Source organism: Fukomys damarensis, unplaced genomic scaffold (assembly GCF_012274545.1).
Source record: "Fukomys damarensis isolate Sample0158 unplaced genomic scaffold, DMR_v1.0_HiC HiC_scaffold_34, whole genome shotgun sequence".
NCBI classification, from domain to species: domain Eukaryota; kingdom Metazoa; phylum Chordata; class Mammalia; order Rodentia; family Bathyergidae; genus Fukomys; species Fukomys damarensis.
The window spans coordinates 17,334,840-17,356,872 of record NW_022900946.1 but is presented as its reverse complement, the minus strand read 5'-3'; the positions used below and the strand labels follow the sequence as shown (position 1 = coordinate 17,356,872).

At 41.2% G+C, this 22,033-nt stretch overlaps 1 protein-coding gene across 4 annotated transcripts in view; it reads left to right on the top strand.

Annotated features, from left to right (window-relative positions):
• The window catches only part of Rbfox1 (RNA binding fox-1 homolog 1), a 1,859,632-nt gene that overhangs the window by 832,750 nt on the left and 1,004,849 nt on the right, over window positions 1-22,033 (top strand). Inside the window, exon 1 of one of the 4 annotated variants that reach the window (XM_010644153.2) lies at window positions 19-75. The exons of the other annotated variants lie outside the window; for them this stretch is intronic. The gene's annotated coding sequence lies outside the window, so the exon portion shown is untranslated. Of the gene's footprint in view, window positions 1-18; window positions 76-22,033 lie in introns of those variants that run through there. 4 annotated transcript variants of the gene reach the window in all.

Genomic DNA, 22,033 nt, shown 5'->3' with positions numbered 1-22,033 from the left:
CGGTCGTGGATGTGATCCGGAAACCGGCGGCGATGGAAGGTGGCAGCCGCCTTGGCAGCGCGTGAGCGGGACGAGGTAAGTCAGCCCAGTCCTGGGGCTCCCGGGGGTCCCGCGTGCCCGGGAGGGACCGGGAGCCCCGAGGGGAATCGATTTCCTTCACCGACTGGAAGTTAGTGGGCAACTTCATCGCTGATGTTCATTGGCTCAGTTTAACTTTATTCTCAGAGATGAATAAGCGTTTATTAAGAACCGAGGTGAAAGTCCCAACGGGCTAGCGATGGCTCTGCGAAAAGGATACGCGGTTCTGGAACGGAGAGATTTATGGAATGAGCGGCCAGATGGGTCGTGTGTTTGGAAAGTTGGCACACTCACGTTCCTGCGGGGCGTGTGTGTGTGTGCGCGCGCGCGTGTGTGTGTGTGCTTGTGTGCGCGCGTGCATATGGATTGTATGACCGTGTAAACATGTCTACCGGGCTCCGTACGCTGGGGCGCTCTTTCTCCTTGCTTTTCTGAATTCCCATGGAAGAGAGATTAAATTGACAATATTAAATGGAAGCTTTGACTTCAGCAATCAGCTCCGGATCATGTTATTAAATGGAACAGGAATTGCCCTTCTAAAGGTATCAAATAAAGAATATGTGATTTGAGTTCTAAAGTGATAGGATCAGCTGTCAAGCATTTAAAAAATACATACAAAGTGCTGAAAACAACATTCATCAGCCTAGGAGGACCAATTACAGCCTTGCCTCTTCGCGTCCCTCGAGCCTTTATTTCCGGCTTAGGTGAAATTGTGGGTTTTGTTTCTTTCTTTAAAGAGCTGTGTTTTTCCTTTTCCTGCTTAAGAGGGAACCAAGGGAATTTCTAAATCCAAAAGTTTTGTTGGCAATACCATCTGTGTAAAATGTTCTATCGTGTACGGAGAGAGCCACTTTCTGGTATGGTCATATATAGCTCACAGACTATTCCCTGCATGGTTTTGATTTTGGTCACTTGGGAATGAATGCAGCCTATAACCGAGGTAGTAAAAAATGCTTGCATAATCCTCTTCCTGTAGTAGGGTGGTGAAGTGCCTCAAGCCTATCCGATCTTCCCCAAAGCTGTTCCCTGTTTTTGACCCAAATATGTGCTCCGAAATCCAGAGGACGCGAGTAAAGATGTATTTGTGGGCAGGTGGGAGCCACTTGCCTTGTAGGTTTGCTATGATTAAGTTTGAAAAAGGCTGTTCTTCAAGTGAGTAACTGAAGTCAGTCAGCAACATCTGTTTACCACTTCTGTTCAGAAGAATACAGCGGAGTCCATGATTTTCACATGACAAGTGAGATTTTCCAGCTCTCATCTGCTCACTCCCCCATGCCCCTCTCTCTCCATATGCAAACTAGGAAGAGAATGGCTTTTCTGGGAAAAGTTGGGGAGCACTGAAGGGTATCTCCCCCTGCTTTCTCCCTACCCTACTTTTCATCCCTCCCTGTTTCCTTCGGGCCCCTGTCTTTATTATTATGCAGAAGCACAGAAAGCTTTTCAGGTACTGTTGTCTGGTACATAATTGTTGAAACAAATGTGGGTTTTTTTACACACTGATGAAGAGCTGGAACACGTTTTACTTTTTATTATTTTTCCTTGCATATAAGGATGATTTAGTGCCACGCGAGCCCCCTTAGTGCTGGGGTTATAAAAAGTGAACATTTAAGCTTTTTTGTCATTTTGTTTTAACCAAGATTTTATGAAAAAAGGTATAGCCACGTCACTGAAAGACCTGGTTCTTTCTTCTGTTATCACCTAATGATGGATTTTTAAGAAAGCACTCTTTGTGTCTTAGAACTTCATTGAGCTAAGCATATCTTTGAGTTTGTTGTAACCTCATCCTCAAACTTATCTTTTCTCTATTACCTGTCTTATAGAGTCAGGATTCTCTTTGCCTCTCTTTGGGTCTAGTAGAAGTAATATCAGCATTGACTTATGAGCTAGCTTAAGTACAGCCAAATAATTTAATTATTTTTCCTGTTTGATTGTGTTCATCTTTGTTCTTAAAAGATTAGGTCATTATTTTCTTTTTTTTTTTCCCCTCAGAAATATGAAGTGGAGTTTAGGAAAAGGGCATTTTGCAACAATCGTCTTCTTTAAATTATGGTTGCAATATATTGCAACTAAGAATGAGAGTTCATATCCTTATTGTCTTTGGTTTGATAATAGAAAACTTAGATGGATAAGCCAATCTTGAGCTAAATAAACATCACAATGTCCAGAGAAACATAGATTTCATCGTGCTGACTGCAGACATTGATAACCTTTGTATTAAGCTTTGAGCAAAGTTGTAAAGTTTCTTTTCCTTAGAAAGGGAAAGTGATCTAAAAGAGGAAGAAAATTTATCAAACAACATAAATCTTTTTTTATCAATTAAACTTTAACTTATATTGTATTTTGGGTTTTGTTTTGTTTTTAATTTCACATATGTTGATAATCAAAGGTATTACAGAGAGTTGGAGTAAGTTCTTTGACAGTGATTCTAATGGAATTAAAGCAAAGGATTTTTTCCTATGAGACTTCAATCTTCATCTCCTGTCAGTTTTCTGACAAACATGAAAATAGGGAGGAAAAAGCATGGGCTCTTAAAGTTTTTTTTTTTTTTTTTTTTTTTTTTTTTTTTTTTTTTTTTTACTTTAGACCTTATTTGGTTATACATCAACAAAATTAGGGGGTGATGTATTGAATCTTTGCATGTATTCATAAGTATGTATTTTTGTCCTTGTGTTTGTTTTCTTTCCTTTTCCTGCCTGCTTGAACATCCATGCGTACTATGAACAATAGTATACGGAAGCGAATAAAAGAAGGAAGACTGTATAATCATGAATGTTAATTTATTTGAATGAGATCATATATAAGAATAGCAGTCCTGAAGATTTGGTATTCATGTTATACTCTTGCTCCCGTGACACTGAGACAAATCTTTATAAGTTAGCGTTTAACAGACTGCTTGGCTTGAAAATCTTATGTGTTAAATTATTCGGCAGCTCAGATGTCCCAAACAGTATTCAGGGGGTGTTTTTATTAATATAAATAAAGTTTATAAGAAACATTATGAGGTTTCTGCCTGTGAGCTCAAAAGGCTGAAACAGCTTATGTCAGCTATAGCAACTCGGTTTTGATTCAGCAAAACTAGGTTATGAATTCAAGCAATTAAAAATGACAAAAAGCCCAATTTCACTGCCTAGATTAATATGCTTCCAATTTTTCCTGTTCCATAAAAATTTCAAAGTGTTCTTTCTCGTTAGGCGCTTGCATAACCTATAGGGCAACGGAGCGCCCCCATTTCACATTTGCTTATGATGTCTGACTACTTCGTTGTTGCAAATGTAAATAGGATCAGTTGGATGTTCTGAACAATTTTGTATTTGCAAGTTCTCATGAAATTATTTTTATGGCATTTAAAGGAAAAGGGAGAAGACCAGTGGTTATTTCCTTAACATTTATTGATGACGAATAATCTTCTAGCTTGTTCCTATGAAAGGCCCAGGAAGAAGCTTTGAGAGATGATACAGATATAGAAGAAATAGTGTCTTGAGATATCGTAGGCAGTTGTGGGCATGTTTATTACTTTTCCTTTATTATGTTTATTTTTTCTCTATTTTGGGCCGGGATTTTGCTCAGTGGTTCTACTGCCTGCCTTGAAAGTTCAAGGTCCCGAGTTCAATCCCTGGTATCAATAATGATAATAAAGTTTCTCTATTTCTATAGAAATAAAGCCTAGATTTCTAGGCTAATGTTGATGTAATTAGCCAAAGCTTGCTACTCTTAAGACAGACCTTTTGCTTACAGATAGTCAAAAGTGGCCCATTAGATTCCCCAGAGCTTTGTATTAGTTGGCTAACTTTTGTAACCTGTTTTTCTTTCTGATTCCACGAAGATCAGGTACACAGACACACCCCAAAAAGCTTGTTGTCTAGCCCCAGACACCCAGTTCCAATCTAGCATAGAAAAACATCAAAACCAAAAACGACCAGATGTTATTTTGCCCAGTGTGTGCTTTGTGGGGAGAGAATGGTAAGGGCTCTGTCTTAGGGAGGCTTCCGCCAACCCGTCCTTTCCCCTTTACGATAATACTGCACTTGCATTTGTGGTACTGCTGTTGATGTACTTCTTCCTTTAATTGAAATCTCTACTTCTGAGGAAATCGGTTGCTTGCTTACTAGTGGGATGAAAGTATTTGTCGAATGTATTGTATTGATTTGACCGCGTAAGTAGAGGCCTTCCATTTTTATTATAATGAGGAGGAGGAGGAGGAGGATGGCAATGTGAGGATACATCAAGAGTGACAATGATAATGTCACGATGCTGATTCTGCCTGGACACTGCCGGCTGCCTCTGTGTATCTGGCATTGGTCAGGAGCATCCCCCTGTCTTCTCAGGTCCTCACCACCGCTCTACAAGGTAGGTACCACTGTGCCGGCTTCAGGGAAGGGGGTGCACTGTTCAGGGATTTCTGGAATTAGAAAAAGTGATTTGTTTTCAGCTTTTTCTCCTTCCACTGCGTCAAGATATCAGCGACTTTTATCACTCTGAATGTAGAAGGACACACAAACGGAGCACTTAACAAATATTCTAGGCTAGTGAATCTCAACCAGGAGAATCTTTATGCCCCCATCCTGGACAGCAATTGGCAGCATCGTGAAGACATTTTTGCTTGTCATAGTTGGGCAGGAATTGCCACTGATACAAAGCAGGTAGAGACTAGGGACACTAGAAAAACACTGTCCCCTAAACGAAGAATTAACTATCCTATAAGGCCAGTAGTGCCTAGATTGAGAAATTTTATGGTAGGCAATGTCAGGAATAATATGCCTCATAGATGGATGTCTTGATTGTCCGAGAGTCAATAAGTTATGGGAGTTTAATTGTTAAACTTCTAAAATTCTTTCATTGGATACTGTGAATTAGGATCATGATGTACAGTCAGAAGATTTCCTGTTTTCTTACGATATAACCTTAAAATTATTGCAGTTGCTTCCTTAGAATATTTTTCTTTATAAATATGACATGGGTCACCGGGATATGAGTGTCTGTTTTTCCCTGGTTTACGAAGTGTTACATCTGCCAAGTGTTAGAAAATAAAATTTCTTTCCATAGTACTGATATCCAATAGTAAAGAAATATACCAACCATTACTAAACAAATCATATAACAGCAATTGCAAGAATATTCCCATACAAATTTTCTTCACCTTCCATATTCAAATGATATTATTTCCTATTTTAATAATTTGGCATGTAGGCCGATTTATTTAAATACAAACTTAAGTGGGGTTTCACCTTACCACATAAGTTCTTTCAGTGTTAATTATTAAGACAGGACTAGGACATTGGTATTTTTGTGATATTTTTTTCACAAGAGTAACAATAGAGGCCCAGAGATGAATAAAGTAATTTTTCCAAGGTCACACAGCTTCTGAGATCCAAAGCTAGGAGGTGAACTTCAAAGTCTGTGCCTCTCACCACTTTGCCATGCTCTTTAACGATTTGGGTTTTTACACCTGCAGAAATAATGTTATTCAGGCAACATCTTCATGTCAATTTATAAAAGACAGTTTGCTTGCATTGTGGGGTGGTTGTTTAAGAAACCTGACTTAACTATTTTTGAAGGAACATGAATGATAATAGAGATGGCTTTATTTTTCATTATGTAAATATTCCTGAATGTGTGTGTCACTGGGGTCAGGAGACTCTGCGAATTCTTTCTGCCTTGCTCATCCCCAATGACAGAAGCCACCCATGGAAAGCCAGAATACAAAATGTTCCACTTTGCAGGTTGCGTGATTTCTGGGTTGTAGTGTTGGAAAACAGAAACTGTTCAGCTGGACTTCTCTTAAAGGTCTTCAAGAAACTTAACTCCTTGGTTTCCTGCTTCTCTTCAATTTTCTAGGGAGCTGAGAGTGGACCCTGCCAAGTGGTGAACTGGACACGGGCACATGGAGTGCTGGCTTTTTCTTGCTAACACGGGTTTGTTTATCTTCCCTCATTTAGGGAAGGACCTGGCCTGTCTTATTCTCTGTTGAATTTTTAGCATGCAGCAAATGCTATGAAAGGAAAAACAATTTAAGTTGATTTTTAAATAGAAGTGCCAATTTTATTCTGCTTTGCAAGTAAAAAAGAGATCTTGTAAGTATGTAATTAAACACGTATATATGGAGTATCCAGCACACCGAGATGAAGGTAGGGAGCCTCAAGAAATTTGAGATGAATGAATGAATCAGAGGATGGAATGATTGGTACTTTAAAATATGTCTCATCAAGAGTATTCATGGGTCCACACTGTTAAAGAAAAAGTTTTGCATGTTGAGGGTATGCCACGTGGTAGGAAGTACAGATCTACAGACGTCCCCTCAGCCTTTCCATCCAAATGTGTACTTTACTGGAGTGTTGGTATGTGGATTTCTGCTCAGTATTTAATGCGTCACAAAAAACTGGAAGATGCTTAATCACAAGCTAAAGTCGTGAACTGAGCTTTACCAGAGGCCAGTCAATTTTTTTTCTTGTTGTTGTTTAACATGGGCAGGGAAGGGCCATTGCTGAGCAGCTTGGTTCTGGCCTGGGAGTAAGACCACAAGGGTCCTTAAACCACCCTCCCCCAGCCCCAGGGACTGTCCAGGAACTGGCCTGGAAGTGGAAATCATTACAGTTCTTCCCGTATATTTCAGGCCCAATGAACTCATATTTGAACAAAGAAAGCCAAGAGTGAATCCCATTTCAGAACTGTCAAAAGACTGATGTTGGATCCATTATCGTCAAATGTGCTTTTTTAATACAGTTCATCAAATGGGCTTTTGCGGAATACCTATTCCATCTAAGTGTTGGTTCTTGAAATGGCTTACAGTGAAACCAAAATTTGCTGCTCAGTGGACAAATAACTGGCAAAAAAACCACAAATACCCAAAACGATCCAGTTATGTTTTGTACATGCCGTTTATTATTCTACAGTACTACAATCTAACTTCCTTCTATATCTTAATCAACTAAAGGAAAGAAAGGCAGATAAATTGCATTTAAATAGCCATTTTAAATCCATATCCAGCAGAATAGGTTTCTAATGCATTTCTACATCTTAATGTAAATCTGCTTTTAGAAATGAAGATGACTCCTACCCTGGAAGAGGAAAAATGGATCTCTCTTGAGTTCTTATTGCAAAATTACTCCAGAAGTTAAAAATATAGGGGGTTATATCAATGTTATAAGAGGTTCAGGCTTCAAATTGTGCTGCTGATAAAAATGAAACCAAATGTTTTTGTAATGCTCGGGCTAACTACTCAGTATATAGGGTTACCTGGTATTCTTCCATTCACTGGTGGTGTCCATGGAGCGTTTGCAATGAGCAATTCACCATGTAACCTTCCGGATACATCTTACAGAGCCGAAGATGACCAGCAGCCCCATGCGGTGGGTGCTCTGGGTATGTAGATCCACTTTTCAAAGAGAAGACTGAGGCTTGAGGTGCTTTTTTTCCCCCACATGATTATCAACAGCTGGTGAGTAGAAGGGTTGGTAATGAAATATGAAACGTTACTTCTTGAAAGCTCACTTCATTTTGTGACTCAGTGTCTTAGGAGCAGTTGTCCTAACACTGGTGAAAAAAAAAGATACGTCCTACATAGATCAGGTGAGTTAGTCCTAGGAAGTTCCTGTGACCCTCATAACATTTAAAACTCTTGGCAGAGTATGCAGAAGAATGGGCAGATGAACGGGGAGTTGGTAGATGGGTGGATGGATGACTGGTTACACAGGCAAACTCATTAATGATAAAAGAAATTGGCAGAGAACAAGAATATAGTTTGAGAGAAATATAAATAGCAAGTGTATGAAAATATGTTCTATGTATATGTGTTTAACTATGTAAAACTTTCATCTGTTTATGTGCAAATTTCATAAGTCATCCTGGAAAGCACATTTGATCAAGGCATCTCGTACACTGTTGGAATAAGGCATGGTAGATTCTTCAGTAGGGTACATTTGGGACATTTTTATTTTAAAAGGGTATACCTTTTGACCTCATGTGTCAACCCCTAGGGTTTATGTGGTTGCTTGCATTTGCACACAAACACTTTACTGCACACAAGTTGAACTGAAGCAGAATGATCAGAGGACAAATGAAGGGCAGCACAGTCAATGCCTGATGAGAGGGTCAGGGTACCAAGGAGCCTTGAAGAAGTCAAGGAGATTTTTGTGTGTTTCTGTATATGGGAAACTGTCTCCGAGGTTATCAGTGAACAACAGCCCCAACTTTGAATTCTGTTAGAAAAGTTTTATTAGAAAACAAAACAAATACATGCAAATATTTTACACAGATACTAAAAACAGTCCCCCACGTAACATAGGGACTGTGTATACTGATTATCCTTGAGGTATCCATGGTGAATGACAAGAAAAGCACAGATGAATGGAACTTTTGCTTCTAAGACTTATACTTGTATGCCTTTTTATGCTCAGCAAATGCATATTACCTTGACAATAAGAAATACTTTGCTGGAAAAATAAAAAAAGGTCTTCCCCTTTGCAAACAACTTACATCTCCTTTCACACCAAAGCTGATGCAGATAAGTTTAGACACCAACAAAGTGTTTCTGTGTTACACCTGAGCACCCCAGTTGCTCTGAAAATGTACTTAAAGAGACATTTAAAACAATGTAGTAAAACCTAAAATTTGTTTGCACTAAAATTATGCTTTGACTAAGCTTTGGGGTCGGTACATTTTCTGGAGAGGGGTGGTGGAAGGTTGGTAATTTCTAAAAATGATAAATCTAAATGTTAACTATAATAGTTTGGCTGTGGAGGAAGAGCGGTTTTCTAGGTGCTATGGACACTTGTCATTCATCGGCGGTACTGCAAAATCATGATCCTTATCCTTGAGCTGTGCATGTCTGTCAGGGACTGAAGGCTGCTAAAAGTTGTATACTATTATTTTTTTATTCATCTCTGGGTCATTTCATCTTCCTGTGCAAGCCACATGAATGGCTATGTATGAAAATTGTATTTCGTGCTGCATTTCCCACTGTGAAAGATGTTTACTATATATTTATGAAAACACTGCAATAACAAAACCCTTTATATAGCCTTTCAATTTGCTGTAAAGGCAGATAAAATATTTTTATGTCGAACTGAACTTCATACCTTGGGAGATTCAGCTGGTCCAACTCAGAATAATAAAACACTTCAGAGAAAGGCAGGCCTTGCTCAGATTGCCTCAGGAACCTGTGCACTTCTCAGGGCAAAGCTTGGTTCTTTTCAATGTGACCACTGAATATACAAAAGGTGGAGATGATCAGTGCAATTTATGCAAGATTAAATAGAAGTAATAGTAATTTTTCAATTACATAATTTTACAATGTATCTTCAGTAGATTCAGGGTGATTCTTAATGAGCGTTGCTTTTCCTAATGCCAGAAAATCCACAAAGGAGATTGATTGTAATGTAAATGTATTGAAAACTCACATTCTTTAGCTTAATTTGGCTTAAGCAGTGTTTTAAATTTTATTTATTGTTTGCAGTACTGGGAATTGAACCTAACCATCCCTAAGGTACATCCCCAACCCACCTCCCTTTAAATTCAGGCATTATAACAATGCAGAGTGGTGTAGTTCCTCTGGGGAAAGTGATATAGCCATTTAACAGGTCTTGATCATTCTGGTCCTCATTACTCCCCTCCTCCTTTCCTTCCTGTTCCCATCTCTAATCACCTTTCCCCTCTCCAGAAGTCCCATTTTCTACTTTCCTGTTATTCTGCCCCCTATCCCTCTGGTTTCCGAGTCTGGCTTATTGATTTAACGTGATGGTTTCCACTTCTCTCCCTTTTCCTGCTGATGACATGATTTCATTCTTCTTTAAGGCTGGATAATATTCTAATATATACATAACATATTTCTGTTCATTCATCTGTTAACAGGTATCCAGGCTACTTTCACAGCTTAACTCCCCCCCTGAAAAACAACCCAATCAGGAAATGAGCAAATGAACTGAATAAACACCTCTCAAAAGAAGTACAAATGACCAATATGTATATGAAAAAATGTCAATATTTTGAATTTTTAGAGCAATGCAAATTCCAATGAGAAGGGCTCTTATCAGGAACACAAACCATAAATTCTGGTACTTCCTATAAGGAAGCCTCGTCTATTAATTGGTGAGAATATAAGCTGGCACGACTACTGTGGGAATCGATACGGAGGTTCCGAAAAAATAATAAAAACAGAAACATCATTAGATTTGGGCCGTAGCATTTAAATATATTCCCAGATGAATTAAAGATAGCATGTATTTTATAGCACTACATGCATACCCTTGTTTATGCCACCATAATCCCCAGCCCTTTTAATTTTTTTTTTTTTTTTTTATGTGTGTGTGACTTGCCTAGACTGGCCTGGGACTTGGAGATCCTTCTTGAGTAGCTGGAATTATAGGCATGTGCCGCTGTGCCTTTCTCCCTCCTCTGGAATAAATGCCCAGCAGTGAGCTCTGACCATCTTTGCTTCATGCATAGCATAGAAAATATCAGTATGTTTTACCCATTGGGAGTCAGTGCCATTTGCATACAAACCAATCCAAGGAGAAAAGAAAATCTTACTTGCATCTTAATGTTTATTTCTACATAAACACTGTACTAAATATAGAAAATAACCCTACATATGCCAGTCTCTAGCTTGCTGTGCCTGCTAATGCACCGATCTTCAATATGGCTTCATGAAGCACGCGCTGCTGCTGTCTCCACCTGTGGATGAGGAATGAGACACAGTGCCTTTGAGCAGCTGGCCTGACATTCGATGATAACTGTGACTCCTAGGTCAACAGCCTGGCCCGAGACCCCGATTTTAGCTACTATGCCATTCTTTGCCATTGCTCATGAATCTCTTGGTCATAAACTTCTACGTTGGCTTATGTGGACTCTTTCTTTTTGAATGAGTCATCCATCAGTATCTCTGACAAGAGCTTATACATGGAACTGGGAAGCTAGAACAGTCAGCTAGAAGCTGACTTCATTGTCCCTTGTCTCCCTGCTCTGTAGTAAAGCTTAGTATGGATACCTCCAACACAGAGATGCTTCTCCTGGCTCTTTGGATTTCCAAGAAGTGGATTTCACAGTCCTCCCTTGGTTCCATACTGGGGTATTTCATAGATCTCCATAGTGGTATGTTCTGCCTTTCGGCATGGCCCAAACTGTAGTTTGGCACACCGAGCCCCTCCCCTTATGTCATGGCTTTTGTCAAGATGCAGACCTGATGTTGACCACTTCTGCTCTGCAGTACATCCTGAAGGCACCTGTTCCTAACAGAACCCAACTGGCTAGAAAACGTTAACTGTTGAGCTTTTCGTCTCTCCAAAGGCATTTCCTGTTTCCACTCAGCTTATAAAGTATTTAATATTTTTGGAGGCTTCCGCGTAAAGCCATCTGTTGCAGTGACAGGACAAAATGCTGAAGACAGGAACACGCGTATGTTTATGGAATGATTCCGTGAAATGTTAACGAGAAAGATACGTGCTGCTGAGTGTCATAGAGAGGATGTCCGGGGGAACCTAGAAGGCACGGCTTAGAGTATTGGCATTTATAAATGGATATTTACACATATCACATGCATTTTTATTCGTAGCCTGTAGATGTAGACTAGATGGTTGATGAAAGCGGTGGCAGGGATGTGGAAGGAAATAGTGGGATTCCTTAATATTTGTAGCTTTTCCTTTTTCATCCATTGTCCTTCACTAACGTGATTCCGTTAGCTCTCTGTCATTGATGTGAACAAGCAGATCTTGTTTTGTGCCAGACATTGATGTTTCTGGAGTAGCTAGATTGTGTTGCTAAACAGCTAGAACTGTTTCTTGGTGCATATCTTTTAGCAGCCATGTCGCAGCCTTGCCGATAGAGAAGTAGTCAGATGGGAATAAATTTTGGCTGCCCACTTGTACGTGTTTGCCGAGACACAGGCATATAGGGTTGATGCTGCTCTATGTTGCACCTTGCCCACATGGGCTTGGAAAGCAATACAAGTTCCTATAAGTGTAGGCACTGATACTCTTTGGAAATCAAGAATGAGTAACACTGGGCCGGGGATTTAGCTCAGTGGGTCTGCTGTCTGCCTCGGAAGTGCAAGGACCCGAGTTCAATCCCCGGTACCCCCCCAAAAAAAAGATCAGCTAACATACACCGATTGGGGTATGTCAGCCTCCTAGATGTCCTACATGACAGTAGTAGTCATGATGTTCATTTTAAGATGAGGCCTTGGTATTGCAGAAGGTTAACATTTCCCCAAGATAACACAGCTGATATTGAGGGCACTGGGACTGCACAACTGGGCAACCAAGTACACATCCAGCATGCTTGCCCTGGGTACTTTATAACTGAGGCTGAGAGAAGCCGAAGAGCTTCTTAAATGCCTCCCAGATCAGGTATTCTTTTGGGGCTATTCGTTGAGGCACCTAGCTCTAAAGATCAGGCGGGTGGTTGCAATGTGGTGACAAGCTTGGAATTCTCTGCAGATTTTCTTTAAATATCCTCCAGTTCTTGCCTACTTTAGTGCTCTTTGATTAAAGTTAGCAGTTGGTGATATCTGAAACCCCAGAGGGAGGCTAGTAGAAGGAAGCCTGTGTGAAGATCAGAAGCTTAGATCGTTAAAGTACTATTATGGAACACGATCATATGGGGCAACCCCAGAGCCCTCCTTTTTTTTTTTAACCAATTTTCAAAATATTTCCTGCTAATAATGGTGATGACATACCTTAAATTAATCACTTGCTTTCCAGCGCATCAGCAGATAAATTAGTGACGCCTGAGAGTGGCCTGTGTCCATGTCAAATGATGACAATTCAAACAGCTGGTATGAGGCTGATAATAAAATAGTGGAATTTAGGGAGGTTTAGAAGCAGTAATATATATTGGTAAAAATGAGCAAGACATTACTGGATGGAGATAATAGAGATAAAACAATCAGTGTATCTGGAAGAAAGAAAATCCTCTGCTTCTCACTACTGTGCATTTATTTCAGTCAACCAGCTGAGACGGATGTGCGCGTTTGTATTGCAATCAGGGCCTTGTGAGCCCATGGATTTTGCCTGCAGGTGCTCATCTCAATAATTAGATTGTGATGATAGGCTATCAACTTCATGAAGACAGAGAACAGGTAAACAATATAAAATTAGTTCCTAGCACAATGCCTGCCCCTATTAGGTCCTCCACGAGTGTTTTCAAAGAATGTGTGATCATATTGAATTGTGCCTGAATATTTACAATGTATGAAGTCCCGGTAAGTCTAAGCAATAATTATAGCTAGAGTAATTGGATGGTGTTTTCAGAATCCTATTGAGGAGACAGTGTTATTCCTGACTACTTGTTCCTTCTCCTGAAGCCAAGATACATGGGCAGTTCTAGTCTGAATTATATCTGGATCAATATGAATAGCAAAAACGGTGTCAGTTTACCTCTGACCCCCAACTAAAATATTGGCACAACCTATGTGGGGGATAGAACAAGCAGCAACTCCCTCTTGCCTAGCCCCTCAATACCCACAATTGGCAAAAAATGTGACTTACAGTTAATGCAACAGTGGAAGTAAATTATTACCATTCTATGATGGTGTGACAGGTTAGTAATTAACTTATGTCACCAGTGGGTCTCAACAACTGTGTTTATTCAGCTCTGTGGAGCCCTTTGCTGGGAGAAAGGCATGATCAGCCAGGCATTCTTTGTTTACCATAGAGCCTGGGTGCTGGTGGAATGCATCTTCCTCTATTGACTAGGAATTAAGTTCCTCTTTAAGACATGATTTTTCCCATTCTTCAAAATGATATGATGATGATGGGTGAAACTTGCAAGCTACCCTGGAGTTAGGAAAGCATAAAGAAATGGCCTTTTATTTACTAATACAGCCATTATGCCCATTTCTTTTGAAGTACTTTGTATGGTATAGGCACGGCAAAGAGCTATCTTTAGAAAAGGTATGAAACATTTTAATTAAAAGAAAAAGCAGTGGTATGGTTACTTCATTGTAGGTTAAGGGCCTATCACACCCAACCCAGGGACAATGGTATTAGATTTGTAATAAGTACAAGTAAAGCTTTTCAGTTTGATTGGATTGGGTGTATTTTTCATCAGCATCGCCTCGTGTGAGCCATTCCAAGACAGAGTCTTGTAATCTTCTGCAGTGGGAATGATTCAGCTTAAAAATCAATAGGGCATGAGGTATTTCAAGTTCTCATTATTGTAATGTGTCAACATCACTTCAGTGACCCCAGAGTCCTGTGTTGGCTAGTTTTCCCCTGATTTATTGTGCAGTCTCATAGGGCAAACTATAATTTCACTTGGAATCAGAAAGTCTCCATTTATGGTCTGTGTCCTGGTCTCCAGGCATTAGGATATTCCTGGGGAATCGATAACTCCTCTCGTTGCTAACAGCTGAATGAAGTTGTCACCTGTTCAGATTACAAAAGGGACACGCAAAGGGATGCAGTCAGGTGAACACATTGGCAAGTTCTGTTTTGAGAAGGCCCTCGTCTCCTGTTCACCTGCTACCGTGTGGGGAGTATCAGGCTTTCCAGAGATCTCTGTTCGGGAGGGCCCTCAGCACCGAAAGAATGCAGTATTCTATTTCTCCTTTTGTGAACTGCTTAAAGCTGATGTCATTTCCCTTGGTTAAGAACAGGTTGACAGAGCCAGTCTTCAAAGACATCTACATCTGACACGTTTTCTAAAACCTGTTGGGTTGTCCAGGCTCTCCTTAAATACCTCTTCATCATGCTGCGATTCTAGAGATGGGATCATCCATCCTTTTCCTAACTGGCAGAAAACCTCAGCAGGAAGATCACCATCTGCTTTCAGCACATTGCATCATTGTATATACATAACACTCTACCTCATGCAGAAAAGCACACATAGGGGTGTTTGTTTGTGTACACACGCATGTACACTTGGTGCCCTAAGAGGATACTCAGTGAATGCTTATACGATATTACCAAGTCACCAATAGCGCAGTGAACCCCAGGTGTGCACAGCATCTCCAGTCTCTGGCACTTGGCCATCAGTAAGAATGTCTCCCCGGGTCAACCTTTGCAGAAGTAGGATTAAGTGCCTGCCACAGGTGTTCCATCATCTTGTGAACAGAGCAGAGTCTCTTCCTTAAGGAAAGCAGTGCCCAGCCGTGGCTGAGAAATAAGCACTGAGGCAGTTGAGGCACAGGGACTGTCCGTACAGGAGCTATGTACACAGAGTGAGGAGGTGTTGTGCCCAGCTGGGGTCTTGGAAGATGTCAGCCACATGTCAAGGTGTTATCACTCTCTTCCTCTCGAGGATTATAAAGCAGTGTTGACATGTATGCAGCAGATCGGTCATGGTGTCTTAAGGGTGACTTTGTATGTTAAGGCCACACTCTCTTATGTCAGTCCTCAGGGAATGATTTTACTCTGTATCCTGTGATGTTTGGGGTTGGTTCTGCTATATTCTCCCACGCTCTCTCTCTTTCCTTCCTGCCCTTTCTGGTAGAGTCTCCTCTTTCTAGAGATGGTCCAGCAGGGTGGCATGTGGTGCAGCCTTCTGGGCTCACTGTGAAAGAGGGTGCAGAGGTGACCTCACTCTTTGGCTTTAGTTGGACCCTGACCCCTGTCTCCTTCCTCACAGAGTTGCAGGGCTTCCTGATGTGTGTCTTTGTCTTGCATTCTTCTAGACAGGGGCCCCTTTTATTAAAGCCTCTGATCTTATTCTGAAAATTCATGCATTTTACAGATACTTGTTGGATTTGTAGTGGGTGCCAGGTTCCTCCTTTCGTATTCTTTCCTAAGATGCTAAAATGGGTCATTTTCCCTTAAGACTGGTTGTTAACACAGAAAGTGATTCTTCTTGATTTTCACACCCCTCTTAGGACTTGTCTTCTCTTCTGGGTTCACTTACTCACTGATTCATTCAGCACTTGCTAGAGCTCCTTGCCAAATGCCAAGGGGACAGTGTGAGCAAGACAGATGAGACTGCTGCTCCAGTCGAGTTTTCATTCTAGCTGAGGAAAAGTGAGTCCTTGACTTTGAATGTCTGCCTGGGAGTGTATAGGGCTGAAGCTTCATTCCCTAGTTTCCTGCAAACAAGTTGGGCCATTACCTTCCCTAACAGAATATTCTATAAGTGGAGTTGAAAAATTACCTCATTTGTCCTTCAGGTAAGGACCTTAGGTAGTGAAAGTGTATGGAGAAAGCATGGCTCTGGCAGATGTTTCTAACTCAGGGACACCACGCAGGTCCACCTGTGGGTACTCCCATCAGCTCTGATGACTGTAGCCCTAGAAAAAGTTGACGTTAGAACCTTTGTACTTCCTGGCATGTCGTCTTCAAGGATGGTCACCTCAGCCCCCTCAGGTACTGGGGGAAAGCCCAGGAAGCCCTGCCAGTGGTGGAGATGGGAGCTCCAGTTTTGACTCCACCACTGAGGTCCTGGAACATATCAGCCTTTTGGTCTCAGGTAGCTCCTGTTTAACATAGATGGAACCCATCTCAGAAGGTTCTTCTACGGATTTCAGGGGATTGTACATTTATGGCCTTAGTGCCTCACTTATAGGAGGTGCTTAGTCTCCATTAGCTATTTGAGATAGGGCAGGCAGGGTGGGAGAGAGAGAGGGTACATTGGCAGATGGTGTGGGAAGGTCTATGTATAAGGAGCTTTTCCAATTTTAACTGATTTTTCTCACTGACACCTGACCCTCATATAGGGCTTGTCTCTGCTAGGGTGGCATGGATCCTGGTGGCTCATCTATAGTGGGTTACCATTCGACGCTGATGAATGATATTTCTTGGTCTCTTATTCCATCCAAGCTTGTTCTGGATTCAGTCCAAAAGCTAACTGGGATTATGCCTGTTTTATGGCAAACCTCTGTTACAACTTGTGCACAGCTATAAAATACAATCACACGAACAAGGACAAGGTAGGTGTAAATAGGCCATTATGGAAAGATGAAAATATTAACACAACAGAGATATTAATGTATATATAAACAGTGGGAGAAACAAAGGCTTAGTGCAGTACATATACAGAAGTATTTTCATATAAATATTTATAAATACGGTTGCATCGATATATTCTGAAAAGACCAGAGAAAGGATGCAGAGAATTCATGGCAGGAGCACTTAGCAATTTGTCGTATGCCATTTGGCATTTGCTGATTTCTCTGCCATGGGTATTCATTTCTTTTTCCAATAAGAGAATATAAAAATACATTTTAAGAATAGTCTGTACATCTCTTCTCTATTTATCTAAACTACATGTGATGAAAGACACTGGGGAAACCGAGAGGTTCATAAAATATTTGCTGCTGTACTAGTTAGCTTTGGCTGCATAACAAACAATTCAAATATGGTGTCATTCAAAACAAACTCATTTATCATCTCCCAGTTTTCTGGATCAGAAGTTTAGGCTCAGAGAGGCAGCAGTTTTGCTAGCTTCCCCTGGGTTTACTTATGCTACTCCAGCTGGATTGCCTTCCATGTCTCTTCTCCGATGGCTGGTGATTTGCTGAGGCCCCTCAGTTTTCTACTCTGTGATCTCTTTAGTGGGCTGGCTCAGGCTTGAATAGTAGCTTTAGTTTCAGAGTTTCAAGTGCAGCTACAGGCAATTTCTAACTCCTGAGCACTTTCCAGCCACTGCTTGCATTACATTTGTTAATATCTAGTAGGCCTCATATAGTGAAGTGGGGAGCTGCAGACACGTTGAAAATGTGCAGTGCAGTAGGGATGGGACAAACTTGTGGCCGTGGCTTGCAATCACCACGGCTTTCGTTGAGATAAAACATACAGTGAAGGCATAGGTACCCTATGACAAGGGCTTTCCTTGAGCAAGATCTTTTTAAAGTCATAGGTGGTGGTGGAATCCAACGCTGTACGTAGTCTCTCTCTTCAGAAGAGCAGACTTCCCTTTGCTTGTAGCTATGCATCCCTTCTTCTTATCTTGCTGTCCTTAAGCACTGGTGCTAATAATTTGCTTTGTTTTTCTTCCTTTAGTGGAACGGCAGCCCAGGGGTAAGGTAGTCATATGCCCCTAGTGACACAGTGCATCCCCAAGATAAGACCCTACAGATCTCCAGGGAGCTCTGCCAGCCTGCACGATAGAGCCTGCACCAGTGGTGTGCTGACAAGTGTGTCTGATGCTGAGCATCCTCACAGCCCTCCTGTTGGGAATCCATTTGCTTTGGATTGAGAGCACTGGTGCATCCAGCTTCAGCTTTACATTCCCCTGCCCTTAAACATCAGCCAGTTTATTTCAGAGATCATTTGGAATCTAATGCGTTTGCTTTTCTGATTCTGCCTGTGCTGGTTCATGCTTCCCCTGGCATATGGATACAGGTATTGAGGGCAGTGAAACAGTGAGAAGTGCTGTTTAGTCCCTTTCTCTGTGAGAAACTAAATGGCACTTGAAATCACAAAGTGCTCCAAGTACAGGCCAGTAGAACCACTTTTCAAATATTCTTACTTGTAGCCAACCCTACATCAGGACACTGGTTTGGCTGGCCTTGTTCTAGGACCTAGACAAGCTACTTGTTCTCCTTGACCCAGGGATGAATGAGGATGTATGAGAAAGAGACACAAAATCAGTTTAACATGCGGGCAGCCAGGGAGTTCTTGCCTCTTCGTAGGCAGAGGAGCCCACTGTGTCTGGCTGTGTCTTGCCTTTTTTTACCCAAACGAGGGCACAAGCAATCAAAGCAGCATAAGATTCACCTGCTTTCCAATGTCCATTAGTACATACTCTGGTAAACAACTTAACCTCAGCTGTCTTAAGTTTTTCCTAGACTCTACAATATGCAATCATCCCTGAGTACAGCCTTTCTCCTTTGTGCTCCCAGAGAAGGCTAAGTAAGCCTCAATTCGCTGATCTCCAGCACTAAGTCCTATTTTCCTCTTTAGATGGGTGGATAGATAGGCCAACATGGACAGTCACAAGCATGAGCCCTCCCGTAGCCTTGTTGGTTTTTTGAAAAGCCCACATACATCCATTGAATTGTGTACTTGTGATCTTTATTCTATAGAAACAACAAAGAATGCCAAATTGGCAGTTATATTTAAAAAAAAAAAAAGTCTACGGTGGTTGTTTTTCTCTTCCCCAGACTTGGGGATTCTGCCCTAGTTTTGCATTTTCTTGGCCAGTGGATGTATTTGAAGTTTTCCTTTAAGCTTGTGATTGTCAATCACTTTTATATAGTTGTCACTTTCAGTATGTCACACTCAGTAGCAGAAATGTAGAGCTTGTAGACATTCATCTTCACTGACATGCATAACTCCATTGAGCTTTGTTTATTAAAGAATCTGAAAATACACATATTTATGGTTAGTAAAAATAGCTTTTGGGAAGGACTTTTTATTTACCTAACAAGAAGAAAATAGTACTTGGAAATGAAATGCCTCTATCAGATCTAGGAGAATGCAAATTTTAGAAATCCTGATGACACCAGTGTAGAAACTGTTAGGTCTTCCTTAGTGAAGTTTTCAAACAAGCACTTCCCTCTGGTCTTAGCCAGAGACTGGGGAGCACTGGAATGTGTTGGAAGAGAGATGAGGTGATGGGAAATTCATAAGGCATTTGTGTGAGCCTCGAGAACCCCACCCCTTCACGTGAATAGGGAACATTTTAGACAGGTGCGTGAAAATAGTTTATAGCACTGACTGCAAGCTCAATAGGAGTTTAGTGAAGGGAATTCATGTCTAGCCTGAGCATTTCTGGGAGCAGATGGTTCTGGTAATTCACCTCTTCATTTATTTTGCAGGTAGTGAGGTCCTGTTTGGTGTTCAGGATTGTTCTGTGCCAGTGTTAAATGATGCGCAAAAGGACAGGGAAGATATTACCCAGGAATATACAGCAAAGTACTTCTCAAGGTGTTTGGATAGGAGGTTAGGTGAAAAACAATTCATGTAGTTACTGTGGCAAACCTAGACAGTCTTTCCTTCGTATCCATGGAGTCTAGTGTCAGCACCACCCCGGATACCAAACTCTACGGATGCTCAAGCCCATTTTATAGAACGGTGTAGTACTCAGAGAACCTGTACATATCCTCCTGCAGACTTCAGTCATCTCTAGATTACTTACAATACTTAGTGCAGTGTAAATGCTACCAGTGTAAATGTTATGGAAATAGTGGGTCCATTGTATTGTGTGGGGAATAATGACCAAAAGAGTCTGTATATGTTCAGTATAGGCAGTTTCTTCTCTTGACATTTGCAATCCATCGTTGTTTAGATCCCTGAGTGTGGAATTTGAGAATGCAACTGTAAGCATGATTTCAGAGAAGTGTCCTAAAAAAGATTTCTGATGCCAGGAAAGCAGTTAGCAAAGGAAATCATCTAAACTTGAACACATCAAGGTGTGCTTTGCTAAGAAAGTGATGCTGACCTGAGGGTGGAAGGGAAGAGACCAATTAACTTAACATGAGGCGGTAGTGGCAAGAAAGAGCCTTCCAGACCACAGCAGGGGACAGCACAAGCAAGTGTTCTGAGATGGGGAAATAAGGCAGCTGCCCTGGGAGAAAGGAAGACCCTAGAGGAGCAGAGAGGATGGAGGGAAGAGTGGGTGTGATTAAATATAATTTCAGAGAGAGGGGATTGGCAGGAACAGGCAAGTCTTCAGACCCAAATTGTTGCACAGGAGGTACTGCATGTAGACAGCCTGCGTAAGGCCAGAATCAGCGTGAATTGAACACAGTTGAGAGAACACAAGAAACAGCTTCTACCGTCATGGTAATGAGTGAACTGAGATTTCAGCAACACTAACAAAGAGTTGTCAGGGATAAGTGGAAGCTCATTATACACTTATGATATCCATAGGCCCGTTGTAGACTCACCTGACCCATTACATTTGCTCATCTAAATAACAGTTAATGACAGGATTAAGATAACAATGCAGTACCCAGCCTTTGTGGATGGCTGACCAGATGTTGGACCCTGAGCTCCCTGTCTTACGGACCTCAGGCCTGAGTGCTGCTTTTCCTTTATCTTCTCTGCCTGGTGCTGTATCATTCAGACTCGACCTCCAAGGTACACCCATGGCCACCATATCTGCCGTATGCACTGCTGTACACTTCATGTTACCCTGAAGCTTAGTTGTCATCGTAATTGGTTTGAGAGCTGCCTGGGGGTTAGTAAAGTGTGCTTCTGGATTTGTCTGGGGGATCATGCAGGCATGGAGTGATGTTGATACCAGTGTATGGTCCCTGGCCCCTCCCTCTCTGGCACTGTTCTCCACTCTGCTTCCTGGCCTCCATGAACTAAGCAGCTTTGCTCCGCTATGTCCTTCTGATGTGATATTTCTTCCTCGGAACCAGCCAACCGTGGATTAAACTCTTCCACCTTTAACTTATATGTCACATACGTGGTCCCGGAGGTGATCAGCTGACTAATACACTTATCCAACTTATTGTTCTTATCACTGCCCCTTGACCTTCCTAACTAGATGCCTCAGGATCACCATTACCTTGTCCCAACCCATTATCCTCACAATAGCCAAATTTAAAATGTAAACCAGAATTCACACTGATAGCAATGGAAACAACCCCCAGTGTATGGATAAACAAAACGATCTTTTCAACAAAACAGAATACTGTATTATTTGGCCTTAAAAAGGAGGAAAATTCTGACACATACCATGTGGATGAATTTTGAGCATGTTACTCTAAGTGAAATAAGATACAACATGACTAATACCAGATGACTTTCCTTGTATGAGATATCTAAAAGTAGTCCAGTTCATAAAAGCAGAAAGCAGAATAGTGGTCACCAGCGATTTAGAGGAGGGGCAACGGGGAGCAGTGCTGTAATGGAAACTGAGTTTCAGATTCACAAGATGAGAAAATTTGGGGAATCTGTTGCACAGTGATGTGACCTTACACAACTGAAGTATCCCTTTATGGTTAAGGTTATAACTTCTCTGTTACGTTTTTAGTGCAATAAAAATATTCTTTAAAAAACTCACCAATCAGCTCAGTTGATCTCAAGCTTCAAACTGGCCACTGGTATTTCATTATGCTTAGGCCAAAAAAAAAAAAAAACAA